A 16,467-nucleotide genomic window follows, 5' to 3' on the forward strand; every position below is an offset into this window, starting at 1 on the left:
ACCTGAACTTGCTTATGAGCAGTTGACAGTCTGTTCCATGAATATAGAATATTAATATTGTTATTATTGCTGATGTCAGATGAATCTTGGCTGAAAGCCAAGAATATCAGAAAACTATTTTATTAACTATCCATTCAACAGTGTGGATCATAAGATACTATGGGTAGTCTTAGAATAATTGTATTTCCAGAATACTTCATTGTGCTAAGGTAGAACCTGTAGATGGATGAAGAGTCAATTGTGCTAACAGAACAAGTGAATACTACATGATATGCAATCAAAAAAGATATATATCAGGGTTGTGTCCTCTCACCATATTTTCTGAGCAAATAATCAGGGAAACTGTATTGTAAGAGAACAAGATTGTATCCAGATTGCAAGAAGGTATTTTAGCAACCTGTAATAAGCAGATGACACAACCTTGCTTATAGAAATGAGGACATTAAATACTTGTTGATGAAGGTCAAGTACTACAGCATTGAATATGGATTAAAACTCCATGTGAAGAAGACTAAAATCCTCACAACTGGATCAATGGGTAACATCATGATAGAGAAAAGATTGAAGTTGTCCAGGATTTGATCTTGGTTGGATTCACAATCAGTGCTCATTAAAGCGACAATCAAGAGGTCAGAGAATGTAGTGCATTGGTTAAATCTGGTGCACAAGACCACTTTAGAGTGTTGAGAAGTAAGAATAGTATTTTAAAGACTAAAGTGAGCCTGAAAGTCATGACATTTTCAATCACCTCATAAGCATGTGAATGTTTGACATTGAACAAAGAAGACTGAGGAAACATGATGCATTTGAATTGTGGTGCTGACAAAGAATATTGAAGGTACCTCAGATTTCCCTAATAAACAACCAATCAATCAATTAAAACAGTCTTACAAGAAGTACAGCCAGATTTCTCCTTAGAAGCAAGAATGTAGAGAGTTTGCCTCATGTATCTTGGGCATGTTGTGAGTGAATACCAGTCACTGGAGAAGGATCGCATTCTTGGTAGAGCAGAGGGACAGCAAAAAAAAGGTGGAAGCGATGGACTAGTGACTGCAGCAATCGACTCAAACATAAGAACCATTGGGAGCGTGGAACTAGACAGGCTGTGTTTTCCCTGTTGTGCACAGGCTTTCTATGAGTAAGAACAGACTTGACAGCACCCAACAACAACAACATCCAATTCACCGTCTTACAGTATGAACACATTATGTTCATTTGCTGAATAAAAAGCTTTGAGACGTGGTGTTTTTATCCAAGCTTCTTCAATTCACATAACCATCCTTCCTTGGTCCTTTAAATAAGATCAAATGTATAGTAGTTTCAAATGAAAGAGTAAGTTCTCAAACACAGAACTCCTCTATCAAGTCTAGTTATGAGAGAAGTAGTCATTAAAGGGTTAAAAACAATAATGCTGTGTGTTTTATCCAACGAAGCACACATTTTGCTTACATTTCCATTTTTGTGTGATGGTTTGGGAGCGTATCAATTGGAAACTCCCTGGTATGAATAGGGATGGAGTCCTAACTGCCAATTGTGTTGCAGCCTGATATCACCTCCATGTTGGCCTGGCCTATTTGATAATTGAGAGACAGAGCAAAGTTTTACATTCTGCTTGGTCCTTTCCCTTCTGGGGAAGCTGGATCTTGCTTCTGGTTCCTTGCCATCCTCTTAAATCATCTGCTGGTTCCAGGAGCCATCCCCAGCCTGCAGATGGTGGATCCAGTCAGCTGACTTTGGATTCATTCACATCTGTAACCAAGGTTACACAAGATTCCACAGCTACACAAGTCAGGGAATGCCTTACAGGGAACCGAATGAACTTACTGCTACAACCATGTAAGTCAAACTTGATATAAACACATAGTCAAGTTTTACTGGTTTTGCTTCTCTAGAGAACCCAATTTAGCACAAAGTGTCTCTGTGAAAGAGAATACTTGTAAACTTTCTTATCGTTAATATTTATTTGTGTGGGTTTCAGTTTTGTGTATTGTTCCCCTAAATGTAAGTGATGTTGGTGATATTTTCATTTATTTTTCACCTACATATAAATGAATGCAAAAGAATTCAGAAGTTAATTTTATGCCTAAAAGACAACGCCATCAAATTGAGTTAATGTATACCCTCAAAAAATTTGTTTTATGTTGGAAAAATTATTTTAGTTTAAAGCTACAGGTATGAGAGTAAGCAGAGATATTTTTCCACCCAAGGACATTTTTTGACATATCATTTTACTACCTTGTTTGTTCTTTTTATTCCTGTGTCGATTTTGTCGTGAAATCATGATATTTATCTCCTTCTTCTAACTTCTCAATTTCTGGACAGTTGACAGAGTAAAAATAACTCCAAAATGGAATTGCATTTTGAATAACATTCTCAAGGTTCCTCTAGATAATTAAAGTATGTTGAAATATTTCAGCTTTCAAAATTCTTCTTAATATATACCAACTTAACATTTGTATTATTGATGCAAAAATAATGTTTTGTTTAGTTGTAAACTTCTATTGATTTTTACCCCACGATTTGTCAAGTTTTTCATTATGTGTATTAGATTTCTATTGTGTTGATCTCAGTACCGTTTTGTGGGTATGGACCAACCTTATGTTTCTTTTTTTCCCTGCTGTTTTTATTTATTGTTTATTTTTCAAAACAATTTTCTTGAGAGTTAATGCAAGTATTGTAGCATTCCTTCATTCAATCACAACAAGCAGTATTCTAAAGACACCAGTTTCTACCACAATCAGTTTCTAAACATTCCTGTCCTTCCTGAATTCCTTGACATCAACTCCCTTTCCCCACTACTGCCTCCAACCCCCACTGTAACTCCGTATTCTACTTGCTGTCCTGATAGCTTCATCAGTCCTCAGTTTCATATACTGAATAACAGAACTACATATAACAAAATTCAAGATGCTGTTTTTAAATCCAATGTAGCTTCTAGTATTACAAGTCCCAGTATTTTTAGCATAGTATGAACATAAAGAAGAAAAATAGTTTTTTTCTTTCTTCATCTCTGTCTCTTATTCTGTCACTATTGATAGTTACTATGTATTTCTTGGATTCATGTTAGTTAGTATTTGTACCAATAGACTAATACATCCTTTCCTAGTTTTCTTTTTTATTTTCAAGATAAATGTCAGTTTCATGTGTTTTAATTAGATTATAAATAAAATTATGATAAACACCTGTTTTATATATTTAGTTAAGAACCATTGCTTCTATTTCACAGTGAGAATAATTCAATATGGATTTAGTTCTTTCAATATTAGGTCCAACCTCCTCTGCCTGCCACTGTAGCTAGCACAACTATATAAATAAACCATAATGAACTGTTTAATAAGATTCTTATTGAACAATAAGAGTACAACCTGCCAGGTGGGAGCATCTGTGTGGAGGCTAAGTGGATCAGCATATTGCCTCAACCTCATATATTTTGCTCCAGCAAATCTACATGCTCCAGCCACAGAAAAAAAGAGTCAATATGGAATAATTGGCAACAAGTTCTATTTCTAGGAAGACAATGTTCATATTTGTGCATAATTGAATTTGATTTCCAAATTCTATATTGCCACATCCATCAGTATCTTGTAGAGGACTCTGTCATTGATGAGATAGGCATTATTAAGGTCAACATTATATGGTGGGGAATAATGGGACGGGCCTAAATATCAAACCTGAATAATCTAACTGCTGAGGTGGTAACAAAATTATAATAAATGTCATTTATTAAATGGTGAACTTATGGCAGGCATTTTATAAATATTTTCTATTTGCTATTTTATCTATTTTACATCTAACAAAGAATAAGACATTTATTGCTTTCTCCTTTTAAGGGTTAAATAAAGGTAGAAAATAGATGTTCTTGGAAAAATTACAAAATATTTTGTAATATTTCACTCAATAGACTCATTAACAAGAAAATATTTCCACATAGAAATTTTAAAATCCAAACTTTGTTTACTGGGCTATACTGCTAGACAGTGACTTTTAAGTACAATTGTAATGTTTAGAAGGCTAATTCAAGTGTACTGTCATATGAAATTAATCAACATATTCAATTTATAGGGAAGTTTTGCCAGGAATGATTCTAGCTCTTCCTAATGTTATGAGAATACTTAATGCAGCTTCTTGAGAAATCATTTTTCCATTGAAACAATATCCTGTTTAAATTTTCATGAACAAATTTGTATCTATTGAAATAGTTCCAGTCTTTTAAAACGTTATGATTTTTACTTGCAGTTGAATTTGTATTTTGAAAATGTATGCTGATTGATATTATTAAGATTCATCATTCCGGAACTCTTTTCAAAATAAGTACGCACAACTACAATTCTATATAATTTTTGGCTAGGAAACAAATTTATCATTGGATATTTTCTACCCAAATTTAATACTATTATATGCTTGGCTTCCTTGCTGACATTTTTGGCAAACAGAAATGATTATTCTTCCTTTGGCATTTTTTGAAAGAGTGAACCGTTTATCTATTTTTCTGGTGCACATGTGACAGTCATTTCCTTGAAACACCTGATTTCTCTTTGTCTATGTAATGCTTGGATGAGGAGACTGCATCGAGATATATCTGAATGTCTTCCTGGTGAAACTTTTCTTCATAACCCGTTGTTGTTAGGTGCCATTGAGCTGGCTCCAACCTATAGCAACCCTATGCACAACAGGACAGAACCCTAAGCAGCCTCTGTCCTTCACACGATTGTTCCTAGGCCTAAGCCCAATGTCACAGCCATTGTATCAATTTATCTCGAGTTTGCCGCCTCTCCACTTTACCAAACTTGAGGTCCTTCTCCAGGGACCGGTCTCTCCTGAAAGTAAATATGTCCCAAAATTTTAAGAAATCGTCTTGCCATCCTGGCCTTACTTCCTCCAAGATTTTAAATATACATTGGTTTGTCCTTTCAGCAGACAAACCATGGTGCTTCCAATATTCTTCCCCAGCTCCACAAATCAACTGCATTTCCATGTTCCTGTCTCCTTTATTCAGGGTCCAACTCTAGCATCCACGTGATGCAATGGAAAATACCATGGCTAGGGTCAGGCACTCCTTAGTACTCAAAGTAACATGCTTGCTCTTCAAAACTTTTTAAAGAGGTATTGCGGTTTAGATTACCTTATGAAATACATCTTTGATCTCTTGACTATTGTTTTCATGATCATTGATTGTGGATCCAAGTAAGACAAAACCCCTAACAACTTCAACTTTGTCTTCATTTACCATGATGCTCTTTATTGGTCCAGTTGTGAGGAATTTGGTCTTCCTTACATTGAATTGTACTCCATACTGAAGACTACAATCCTTGATCCTCCTCAGTAAATGTTTCAATTCCTCCTCACTTTCGGCAGGCAAGGTTGTGGCATCTGTAAGCTGCAGGATGCTAATAAGCCTTCCTCCAAGCCCGGTGCTGGACTCTTCTTCATGCAATCCCGGTTCTCTGAAGATTTGCTCAGCACATAGATTTAACAAGAATGGTGAGAGGATCCAATCCCGACACACACCTTTCCTGATCTTCAGCCAGGCAACATTCCATTCTGTTCACACAGCTGCCTCTTGACTCATGTACAAGTCCCAAAGGAGCACAATGAAGTATTTGAGATTTCCCATTTTTCTCACGGTTATCTGTAGTTTATTATGGTCCACACAGTCGAATGTCTTTTCATGATCAATGAAACACAGTTGACAACTTTCTAGTATTCTCTGCTTTCAGATAAGATCCATCTGACACCAGCAATGACATCCTTTGTTCCACATCCTTTTCTGAATCCAACTTCAACTTCTGGCAGCTCCCTGTCAATGTGTTGCTACCACCAAGATCTTAAGTTGGATGATCATAAGCTAAAGTTTACTTATATGTGGTAACAATGATATGGTCATGAACTATGACTGATTTTTATTTCTCTTTGATTACTCAAAGGTACCAGTTAGAGAGTATATATTTTAAAAGGTACTTATTTGAAAGAAATACCATTTTTTAGTAAACATCAGTTATTATAATTATTATTATCACCCTGTTCTAGACAGTTTACTATCCTAGGAAGCTTACAGTGGTAATGGCATTGGCAGGTAATAATTAATGACCTTCACAGATAAAATATCTTTGGAAATTTTCACCATAATATTAGTATTCACAATTAAGTAAAACAACAGGTCATTTTAATTTTGATTGTTGCTATTCATTGCTTTTTAGTAGACTCTGACTCATAATAATTTTATGTATCACAAAAAGGAAATGTCAAAATCACTACTTCCAGACTACCTTGCAGGGCTGGATAGGACAGAGGCTGTACACTGGTGCATATGAGGGTTGGAGGTACAGGGAATCCAGGGTGGATGATACCTTCAGGACCAAGGGTGTGAGGGACGATGCTGGGAGAGTGGAGGGTGAGTGGGTTGGAAAGGGGGAACTGATTACAAAGATCAACATGTGACCTCTTCCCTGGGAGAGGGAGAGCAGAGAAGGGGGGAAGGGAGACTCCGGATAGGGCAAGATATGACAAAATAACGAGGTATAAATTACCAAGGGCACATGAGGGAGGGGGGAAAGGAGAGAGAGGGGGGAGGGAGGGAAAAAAAAAGAGGACCTGATGCAAGGGGCTTAAGTGGAGAGCAAATGCCTTGAGAATGATTGGGGCAGGGAATGTATGGATGTGCTTTATACAATTGATGTATGCATATGTATGGATTGTGATAAGAGTTGTATGAGTCCCTAATAAAATGTAAAAAAAGAAAAGAGGAGAAAAAAATGATTAGGGCAAAGACTGTACAGATGTGCTTTATACAATTGATGTATGTATATGTATGAACTGTGATAAGAATTGTATGAGCCCCTAATAAATTGTTAAAATTAAAAAAAACATATCAGCCCAGTCCAGATCAACTCCATAAATCCAGTAATACCCAATATATTTATACTAGGCTACAAATTCCTCTTTAGACTCACACAGCCTTGCAATGATGCTGAATGCAGGAAGATTACAGGCTAATGGGTGGAAAGTCTTGTGAATCCAGTGGTGGTGGAGGGCTCTCGGGGTTGGGGTAGGTCTCCATATTGCTCCTCCAGCTCCAGAAATTTGTTCCCATTAGTGTAACACTATGTGTCTTGTCAGCAGGAAGACCACGCGCAGCTTATATCTGGCCTTTAGGAAGCTATTAATCTTTATAGCACCTCCAAATGAGGTCATCAAGGTGCGGCCTGTTTGACAGGCTAAACTCCACCCTTTTGCAAGTTGACAGGAGATTATGTATGGCCTCAATATTCCTCTGTTATCCAGGAATGATCAAGGAGACAGCAAAAGCAGATACCTACCCATTATCTCGTGTCTTGTCAAAAGTACCAAGGTTTATAATTTCTAGGAGCACCGAGTAATTTATTTTTCCCCCTGAAGAGGGGGCAATAGATCAAACAAGATTAGGAACCTATTTTCTAGAACCTCTGTGAAAACCATTTAAACATTTTATCAACATACAAGCCTCTACTGATAGATATAGTAGCGTCACATTAATTAATTACTTAGAAATCAAACCAGATCTGCAAAATGCAAGATAAGAATTCTACAAGAAACCATTAATCTTTTAAAAAATAAATGATATATGACAAAGATTCAATAAAACATGAAGATGTTTACCCGCAGAGAGAGAATGGCAACCCTTTCTTCTTAGGTCAATCAAGTAGCACATTGTTGGTACGTGATGCATTTTATGGATCAAGAGATTGTAAGAGTCACATAAGCATGACTGTCAGGAAGCCACCCTGTAGGGTTCATTTATATTAATTCCACTATGTTTATATTCTTTAAATTGGTGAACAATTCCTCACTTTTTTGCCTCTATTATAGCCTATCATCATGGATTCTATGCATACGGATATTCAACTCCATGTGGGCATGTGTGCAGGGAAAGAAAACATTTACTTGTAGAGAGAAAGAAGCACTAAGAAATGTAAAACCCAACCTAATGTAAAAGCTAATTCAGTATTAGAAGATTTACCATATCAAATCAAATCATTATATAGTTATAGAAGTATGAAAGTTAATATATTATGTCCATTGCAAATCTTTACTGATATTATTAGTAATGCAAACCCCCTTACAGAAGGGTCGCAGTGAGGAGATGAGCCAGTCAGGTTTCAGTGTAGCAATGATGAAACATGCAACTTTCCTCTGGTTCCTAAATACTTCCTCCCCCCACTATCTTGATCCCAATTCTATCTTACAAATATGGCTAGACCAGAGGATGTACACTGGTACAAATAGGAACTGAAAACACAGGGAGTCCAAGACGAATGAACCCCTCAGGACCAGTGATGAGAGTGGCGATACCAGGAGGGTGGAGGGAAGGTGAGGGAGGAAGGGGAATCGGATTAGAAGGATCTACATATAATCTCCTCCCTACGGGATGGACAACAGAGAGTGGGTGAAGGGAGACGTTGGACAGTGTAATATATGACAAAATAATAATAATTTTTTTAATTATCAAGGGCTCATGAGGGAGGGGGGAACAGGGAGAGAGGGAGTAAAATGAGGAGCTAATACCAAGGGCTCAAGTAGAAAGCAAATGTTTTGAGAATGATGATGGCAAAAGATGTGCTTGACACAATGGATGGATGTATGGATTCTCATAAGAGCAGTATGAGCCCCAATAAAATGATTTAAAAAAAAGAAATCCGTACTACTCCCTCAAAACAAATAAATAAATAGTATCAACTAAAATATGTACTTGTATTATTTTATTTATTTATGAGAATATATAGTCTAATGGCTTCTGCTATGGATATAAATAAAGTTTTCAAAGTTGCACACTAATGGAAAAGACTGTTGAAAAGTTGGTGATATTAGGATTTATCTTTCATATTTATACAGAAATGTATAACTTAAAAACATCATATGCATAAAGAAACAATTGTGAGTATGATTTAGGACCAAGTGGTGTTCTCTTCTGTTATACAAAGTTTGGTATGAGTTGGAAAGAACTGAACAACACCTAAAAACAAGAACATGTATATGCATATATGAACTCATTTATCTGAATTGCATTTTGTGATATAGAAATATGTTTAAAAAGCATTTTAACATGTATTTAAATTGTTTTATTTTTTATATGAAAAAACAGTGATTTGATTTTGTTCTTGTTTCTTGTTACTTAATTGATTTTCCCCTTTGCATATTGGTCCTTGGTCTACTTTCAAGAGTTTCAAATAATATAAATTTGTTTTTCCAACATATAAAAATAATAGGAAATAAGTAGTAAGATATAAATTCCTTATTCCTTCTACAAGTATAACAATTACAGAAGAAAATAGGCATATTTAATTCACATACATACAAAAAACCCTAGAAAAATTAAATATTATTATTACTGCATTGCATGAATCAAGAGTACAGAAGTAATAGGTAATAGACTATTTATTTAAAGTCTCATACATAATAAAAGTAGAAATGCAATGGGATTCCAGTAATCTGTTCCAAAGTTATTGAATTATTATATTCCTAGTAAAAATCATTAAAAATGAACAACAAAACTATAAAAACAGAATAAAAGAATGATAAAGATTATCAAAATGAACCAATGACTTCACACTTGTTAAAGTGAAAAGTCAGCAGAAACAGTAAGACCAAGATGGATTGATACAGTTAGTACCAACAGGGGCTCACACATACCAATAATTGTGTGGTGGCACACAGCAGGGCAGTATTTCCATCTGAGAACATAAGGTCAACATAAGAACTGCTTCCACATCACCTAACAATAAAAAGAAAAAATCATAACATGATTGTTGTCAGGTGTCATTGAGTCAGTTCTGATACATCACAACCCTGCACACAGCACACTGAAATGTTGCTCAACGCCATGTCATCCTCACAGTTGTTTTTATGCTTGAACCCATAGTAGAAACCACTGTGCCATTCCAGCTCATTCGGGGCCGTCCTCATTTTCAATGGCCCTCTCATTTTCCAAGCAGGATGTTCTTCTCCAGGGGCTGACCTCTCCTGACCACATGTCCATACTATAGAAGACAAAGTCTCACCTTACTTTCCGCTGGTCATACTTCTCCCACAACAAATGTGTCTGTCATTTTGGCAGTCCATGTTACTTCAATATTCTCTAACGGCATCAGAAGTCAAACACACCGATTCTTCTTTGCCCAACTTTCACATGCACATGAAGTGTTTGAAAATACCATTATGGGTTAGGTGCATCTTAGCCTTCAAAGTAGCCTCTTTTATTTTCAACAATGTAAAGGGGCTTTGTAAACAAGATTCATCATTTTAATATGCCCTCTGACCTGTTGACTGCTGCTTCCAGGAACACTAATTATGGATTCAAGCAAGACAAAATCCTTGACAACTTTACTCTTTCCCCACTATGTTGTTACTTACTGATCCAGTTTTTAAATGTTGGCTTTTTTTTCACTGAGCTGTATCTATAATGAAGCATGCAGTCTCTATCTTCATCAGCAAGTGCTTCAAGTCCTAAGTTTCAGGAAGCAAGGCTGTGTCATCTGTAAAACAGGTTTTCAATAAGCCATCCTCCAACCGGATGCTGCATTCTTTTTCTGATTATCCCAGAACGTTCTCCAGAAGACCCTTCTGCCCCAAATGCTCTGATTGTTTGTTCAGCACACATGTGGAATAAACATGCTGAGAAGATAAAACCTTGACACATTCTGTTCTGGATTTTAAAGTATGCAGAAATTCTTTGTTCTGTTTGTACAACTGCCTCTTGATCTATGTACAAGTTCCAAACGAACACAAGGATGTGTTCTGGAATTCCCATTCTTCTCAAAGTTATCCTGAATTTGTTATGATTCAAAATATGGAATATCTTAAGATAGTCAATACAGTACATGTAACCATATTCCTGGTATTCTTTGCTTTGACACAAGATCTATCTGGTGACAATCATGATCTACCTTGTTCCACATCCACTTCTGAATTTGTCCTTAACTCCTGTCAATATGGTGCTGTAACTGTTGGTAGAAAATATTCAATGAACTTTTACTTGCATGTGATATTATTGTTATGTAGATACTGTTGTTAGGTTCCATCAAGCCGGCTCTGACACATGGTGATCCCATGTACCACAAGTGAAATACCGCCCTCCTCACATCGGTTCCTATGCCTGAGCTCATTGATGCAGACACGGTGCCAGTCCATTTGATGGAGGACTTTCCTCTTTTTCTTTGCCCTTTTACTTTACCAAGCTTAATGCCCTTCTCCAAGAATTGGTCTCATAAGAGACAGTCTTGCCATCCTTGGCTCTAAGAATCTCTCTGCTTACTTCTTCCCATTCAGCTCAGTTTGTTCTATTAGCAGTCCGTGGTGTTTTCAATATTCTTCTCCATTACCATAATTCAAATGCATCAATTAATACTTATGCAATGTCCACTCACATGCATGCATGTGAGGCAATTGGCAGCACCACACCTTGGGCCAGATACACTTTACTCCTCAATATAACATTCTTACTCTTCAGTACCATAAGGAGGTCTTGTGTAATAAATTTACTTAATGCAACACATCTTTTGATCTCTTGACTGCTGCTTCCATGAACATTGACTTCAGATTCATGTAAGACAAAATCCTTGACAGCTTCAACCTTTTCTCCGTTTGTCATGGTCCAGTTGTGAGGATTTTGCACTTCCTTACATTGAATTGCAATCTGTGCTGAAGGAAATAATACTTGAGTTTCATCAGTAGCTATTTCAATTCTTCCTCATTTTCAGAAAGCAAGGTTATGTCATTTGCACTTGGCAGATTTTAATAATCCTTCCTCCAATTCTGATGCCGCAGTCTTCTTCATATAATTTGGATTCAGCCTACAGTCTGAAGATGTATGGTAAGAGGCTATAACCCCGAATTACACCTCTATTGATATGAAATCATATAGTAAACCCTTGTGTGGTACTTACATAATCTGGTATCAATTTGGGACTATTAAGAGTGAAGGGGTAGAGTTTAATCCGTCAATCAGGTCTTAGCTTGATGACCTCATTTTGGAGGCATGACGGAATTAAATAGTTCACAGACACACACTCTCTGCTTCATCTTTCTGCTGACAAGACACATGGAACTATACTGATAGAACCAGAGCCATGGAGCTGGAGGAGCCATGTAGAGACCCATGCCAGCACTGAGAGGCTTCCACCGCCACTGGATCCACAAATGTTTTCACCCAATAGCCTGTACACTTCCTGTATTTAACATCATTGCATGTGTTGCATGTGTCTGAAGAAGAATTTATAGACTGGTATCAGACAAATTGCTAATATCAGACCTGAGGACTTGATCTGGAATGGACTGGGATGTTTCTTTAAGATATAATTACTTTATCATATAAAATTCTCTCTTACACATATATGAGTGTCTCTGAATTTGTTTCTCTAGTCAATATGGACTAACACGCCTTTTTCTGTTTGTGCAACTACCACACACAAATTTCACAAGAGGACAATGAAGTGTTTCAAAATTCCCATTCTTCTCAAGATTACCAAAATTTTATTCTGGCTTACACAATTGAATGTCTTTGCATAGTCAATGAAACACTAGTAACATCTCTCTGGTGTTCTCTGCCTGGAGCCAAGATCCAGCTGATGTCAAAGAAGATAACAGTTGTTCCACGTTCTCCTCTGAATCTGGCCCAAACATCTGGCAGTTCCCTGTCAATGTACTGCTGCATTGTTGCAGCATCTTAAGCAAAATTTTACATGTGTGTGAAATCAATGATATGATTCTAATGGTTCAGATTCTCCATGGTTACCTTTCTTTGGAATGGGAACAAATATGGATCACTTCTAGTTATGTCGACTTGTAGCTATCTTCCAAATATCCTTGCATAGATAAATGAGTTCTTCCGAATTCCTTGGTTTTCTGAAACTTTTCTGTGGGTAGTTCATTAATTTCTGCAGTCTCATTTTGGTTAATCCTTTCAGTTTTTCCTTCACGTTCTTACTCACATGCTAAGACCTGAAATGTTAGAATGTTAATGTTGACTAGTTCTTTTGTGTACAGTTACCATGAGTATTGTTTCCATCTTCTCTTTTGCTTCCTGCATCACTCAATATTTTGCCTACTGAAACTTTCATAATTGCAACTTGAGGCTTGATTTTTTCCTCAGTTTAAGACATGCTGAACTGTTCCTCTCTTTTGGTTTATAATTCTAGGCCCTTCCACATTATGATATAATATTTGGATTTTTATTTTCAAGACACCCTTTGAAACTTTCTATTTAGCTCCTTGACTTCATTGTTTCTTCCATTTTTAATAACTATAATTAAAAGCTAAAAGAGACACTAACTTCCACTTTGACCTTTTCTTTCTATACATCTTTTTATTAAACTTTTCCTTTTTTAATAAATGATGGTTCTTAAGACCTCCCACAGCTCATAAAGTCTTCTGTCATTAAATCTATTCTTAAGGTGTTCTTTACATTCAAGTGTGACAGACTCATGATCATGTTTTGGCACACCTGGACTTATATTAATTTTATTTAGCTTTATCCTAGTCCACAGTCTGTTCCACATTCAGCCCTGGTCTACTTTTAACTGCTGATATGGAGCTTCTCTGCCATGCCTTCCAAAAGAGGAATTCTGTGGCTGACATCTGGGGAAATCTTTGTGATTTTTGTTCATGGAAAGTAATATTTGCTATGCACAAGTTGTTGATCTTGAAAAACTTTATCATGAAATCTCCAACTTCATTTCTATCATCAAGTCAGCATTTTATTTATTTATTTATTTATGTGTTTCTTTATTATCATTTTATTAGAGGCTCATACAACTCTTATCACAATCTATGCATACATCAATTGTAATGTACATTTGCACATTCATTGACCTCATCATTCTCAAAACGTTTGCTCTCCAACTAAGCCCCTGGCATCAGCTCCTCATTTTCTCCCTCTTTCTCCCCCCCCTCATGAACCTTTGATAATTTATAAATTATTATTTTGTCCTATCTTGAACTGTCTGAAATATTCCCTCACCCAATTTTCTGTTGTCCATCCCCCAGGGAAGAGGTTATATGTAGATACTTATAATCGGTTCCCCCTTTCTAACCCACCCTCCCAGTATCACCACTCTCACCACTGATCCTGAAGGGATCATCCACCTTGGATTCCCTGTTTCCAGTTCCTATCTGTACCCATGTACATCCTCTGGTCTAGCCAGATTTGTAAGGTAGAATTAGGATCATGATAGTGGGGTAGAGGTGGGGTGAGGAAGCATTTAGTAACTAGAGGAAAGTTGTATGTTTCATCAAGTTACCATACAACTCAGTAATCCCCCTACTGGGCATATAGCCAGAAGAGTCAAGAAATAAACCAAGGCCAGACATCTGTGCTCCAATGTTCATTGTGGCACAGGTCACAACTGTAAGGAGTTGAAAGCAACCCAAATTTCCATCAACTGATGAGTGGATTAAAAAGCTGTGGTGCATACATACAATGGAGTACTGTGTATCACTAAAAAGCAGTGATGAACATATGAAGCACATCGCTGCATGGGAATAACTGGAGGAAATCATGCTAAGCAAAGTAAGCCAAGCACAAAAGGACAAGTACAAAATGCGTACAAGGGGCATAGGGAAAAAGCTACTGTATACAAACATTCCTGGGTTAAAACCAGGTAGGATGGCAGGGACCAGACCAAATCCACGGAAACATATGGTAGACAACTAAAAAGGAGGTGGGGAAAGGAAAAAATATTAATGAAAAGAAAGTACGTAGTGGGGGCACAGGGGACTAATCCACCGAAGGGGACGGTATTGTTTACATCTCCACAGGAAAAGAGGAACCAGACTTCAACCCAGTGCTCCAAGATGTGAATGCAACATGCTGGCATGGGGTAGGGAGCCAGTGGAGAGGTCTGGGGGCTGGCACCAAGTCAGTATTTTTCAACAACTGCTCTTTGTTTCTAACGTTTACGTTCCAATAACCAATAAATATCATCAATGCAGCTTGGTTACATTTTTTATTCATATTACAACTGAAGTCATTAGTAAAAGCGATCAATTTCTTCATCACTTTTATGGTTAGTGTATAAGGTTGAATAAGTCTTACATTGATTGGATTTCCTTGAAGACAGATAGATATAATCTGATCACAGATAGCACTGCACTTCTTGATGGATTTAGCAAGATCCTTTCTGACAATGAATCTGATGGCATTCCTCCCATTGTGTTATTCTAGCCATGGTTAATCGAGAGTTTTTCTGATTTAAAATGGTCAATACCAGTCCATTTAAACTCACTAGTGCCTAGGATATTGATCTTTATGTGCTCCACTTCGTTTTTGACCACTTCAAATTTTCTTAAACTCTACCTTGCACATCACAAATTTTCATTATTAGAAGATTTTTACAGTTCTTTATCCTAAAATATCCTCCATCAGCAAATGAAGATCCTGAATTCTCTACAACCATGTCTCCATGGCTGACTCCTCTCCAAGAAATCACTTCCTCATAATTCACAATTTGAGTGCCCTCTGACAAAAATACTTCGGCACTGTGCATAAGATTTTCAGTGGCTTCTTTCTCTGACGTGGGGATCCGAGGCCTTCTTCATTGTCTGCTTTTAATCTGGAAGCTCCTCTGAACCATGCTCACTTTGGGTGACCCTGTTGATATCTGAAATACCAGGGACATAGCTTCTAGTATCATACCAGCACACAAAGGATCACAGAATGACAAACTGACAGTTAAGTGGTGGTGGCTGTAGAAGCATAAACAAGTGAGAGATATGCTGCCTCCATCTTGGATTCCCTGTGTCTCCAGTTCCCATCTGTACTAGCGTACATCCTCTGGTCTAGAGGATTTGTAAGGTAGAATTGGGATCATAATAGTGGGGGGAGGGGTTGGGAAACATTTATGAATCAGAGAAAAAGTGTATGTTTCATCATTGCTACACTGAACCCTGACTGGCTCATCTCCTTCCCATGACCCGTTTCGTAAGGGGATATCCAGTTGTCTGCAGGCGAACTTTGAGTCCCCACTCCACATTCCCCCTCATTCACAATGATATGATTCCTGGTTTTTTGATGGCTGATACCTTATCCCTTCAACACCTTGTGATCACAGACTGGTGTGCTTCTTCTATGTGGGCTTTGTTGCTTCTGAGCTAGATGGCCACTTGTTTACCTTCAAGTTTTTAAGACCCAAGACACTGTATCTTTTGATAGCCGACTCCATCAGCTTTCTTCACATTTGTTTATGCACCTGCTTTGTCTTCAGCAATTGTGTCAGGAAAGTGAGCATCATGGAATGCCAGTTTAATAGAATAATGTATTCTTGCATTGGTGGTTAGGAGGGTATAGAGCGTGATCAAGGGTAATATAACCGACAAGAATTACTAAAGTCCAAAAGAAGGCTGAGCATGATAATGGGACAAGGGGAAAGTAAAAGGAAATAGATAAAAGAGCTAGTAGGCATAGGGAATTTATAGAGATCTAAATAAAGGCATGTTCAT

Source organism: Tenrec ecaudatus, chromosome 3, assembly GCF_050624435.1.
Source record: "Tenrec ecaudatus isolate mTenEca1 chromosome 3, mTenEca1.hap1, whole genome shotgun sequence".
NCBI lineage: Eukaryota > Metazoa > Chordata > Mammalia > Afrosoricida > Tenrecidae > Tenrec > Tenrec ecaudatus.